This window comes from Canis aureus, chromosome X, assembly GCF_053574225.1.
Source record: "Canis aureus isolate CA01 chromosome X, VMU_Caureus_v.1.0, whole genome shotgun sequence".
Classification (NCBI taxonomy): Eukaryota; Metazoa; Chordata; class Mammalia; order Carnivora; family Canidae; genus Canis; species Canis aureus.
Window position 1 is genome coordinate 76,330,304 of NC_135649.1, and position 2,779 is coordinate 76,333,082.

Here is a 2,779-nt window from a genome sequence, read left to right on the forward strand (position 1 = left end):
AAGAGCCAGTGGGCACCATGGAGCTGCCCTATTCATTAGCACAGAAGCAGAGGCAGCTGCTGAAGGCAACTAACCTGGATGACAGATTTTTGCTGCACTTTAATATAAACTCCAAATACCTGGCTGTTCATGCGATTGTTCTTCTGGGACAAAACAGCACCAACTTTAGCATGGAACACACTCCCCCAGAGGGTCAGTATGGGACTGTGTTGTACTGGGTCCCTAAAATTTGAAGTTTTGAAACCCAGCTGGCAAGCCATAGATAAAACATAGGAGCGCTGTGCCACTGAGTAGGCAGATGGCTTGGACACAGACAATGAAGGCAGGAATCTGAGGGCTGCCTGGGACAAATGATGGAGTTTTCGCTCTTCTGTAAGGACTTCCTGAACTAACCCTTTCTGATCCAAGGTAGGATCAAACTTCCCTCTCAAGGGATGAGAGAGAGGCTGACACCATTTTTACCCTTACCCATCAGCATGACCAAACATCAGTGAGGAGCACACAGTGGGAGCTTGAGCTGCTAACACCAATTCCTGCCTCTTGGCCTCTGCCCATGCTTTTTCAATAGGGCAAGTTTTCCTGAGGCTCAGAGCAGCAGTGGGCCCCTCTCCCAGAACACCAGCACAAACACCTCACACCCACCAAGTCTACTGAAGATAGAGTACTGCAAAGCTTCAAGTCTAGGGGAAAGAAGATCCAGTCTATTTTAGTGAGCAGACCAAAACACCCCTAGTTAACTTGCCACACAGTGGACAGGTTGAAACACTCCCCATTGCAGGCAAGGAGAAACTCTGCAGAGAACTGACTTAAGGGGAGGAGCATTCAAAACATAACAGCAGGGTACACTTAGTATATACCTGAGACACTTCCTGAAGTGTCAGACCCTGGGCAGTATATGACCTCTTCTTACTAGTCATTACTCTCAGGAGCAGGAAACCTAACAGGTTTTCCTAACACGAAGAAGACCTAGACAAAATGCCAAGACAGAGAAATTCATCCCAAAAGAATGAACAAGAAGAGGTCACAGCCAGGGATCTAATCAAAACAGATATAAATAATATTCCTGCATCAGATTTTAAAACAATAATCATAAGGATACTAGCTGGTCTTGAGAAAATCATAGAAGACATCAGGGGTCCTTTACCACAGAGATAAAAAACCTAAAAACTAGTCAGGCTGAAATAAAAACACTATAACTGAGATGCAAAACTGGATGTAAGAACCACAAGGACAGAAGAAATGGAAAAATGAGTTGCTGGTATAGATGATAAAACTATGGAAAATAATAAGCGTAAAAGAAAATGGAAAGTATTGGATCATGAATGTAGACTTAAGGAACTGAGCAACTCCACAACTTTATGGATAACATTTGTACCAAGGGATTCCTAGAAGAGAAGAGGGGAAAATGGGCACATGGCTTATTTGACCAAATTATATCTGAAAACTTCCCTAATCTAGGAAAGGAAACAGACATCCGAATACAGGAAGCACAGAGAACTCCTATCAAAATCAATAAAAGCAGACAACACTAAGACATAGTGTAGTAAATTTTGCAAAATACATAATAAAGAAAGAACCCTGAAAGTAGCAAGGGAAAAGAAGTCCCTTACCTCCAAAGGAAGAAAACTAGGGTTAGCAGCAGATCTGTCCACAGTACTTGGCAAGCCAGAAACGAATGGCAGCATATATTCAACGTGCTGAATGGGAAAAATCTGCAGCCAAGAATACTTAATCCAGCAAGGCTATCATTCAGAATAGGAGAGATAAAGAGTTTCCCAGACAAACAAAACTAAAGGAGTTTGTGATCACTAAACCAGCCCTACAAGAAATATGAAAGGGGATTCCATGAGTGGGAAAGAAAGACCAAAAGCAACAAAGACTAGAAAAGAACACAGAAAATCTCCGGAAACACCGACTTTACAGGCCATGCAATCACATTAAATTCGTATCTATCAATAATCACTCTGAGTATAAATGGACTAAATGATGCAACCAAAAGAGTGTCAGAATGGATTTTTAAAAAGACCCATCTATATATTGCCTACAAGAGACTCATTTTAGACCTAAAGTCACCTGAAGATTGATAGTGAGGGGATGGAGAAACATTTATCATGAAAATGGACATCAAAAGAAAGCTGAGAAAAAAAAAAACAAAAGAAAGCTGAGTAGCAACAGTTACATCAGATAAACTAGATTTTAAAACGGAGATGGTAACAAGAGATGAAGAAGGGCACTATATCATAATAAAGAGGTCTATCCAACAAGAAGATCTAACAATTGTAAATGTTCATGCCCACAACTTGGGAGGACTTATATATAAATCAACTAATAACAAACATAAAAAAACTCACGGATAATACAATAATAGTAGGAAAGTTAACACCCCACTTACAGCAATGGACAGATCATCTAAGCACAAAATCAACAAGGAAATAATGGCTTTCAATGACTCACTGGAACAGATGCACTGAACAGATATACTTGGAACATTTCATCCCAAAGCAGGAGAATACACATTCTTCTTGAGTGGATATGGAACATTCTCTGGAATAGATCTCATACTAGGACATGATTCATGCTTCAAAAAGTACAGATTTAGATCATATGATGCATATTTTCTGACCACAATGCTATGAAACTTGAATTCAGTCACAAGAAAAAAATTGGAAAGACCACAAATACATGAAGGTTAAAGTAGATCCTACTACAAAATGAATGGATTAACCAGGTAATCAAAGAATAAATCAAGAAATACAAGGAAGCAAATGAAAATGAAATC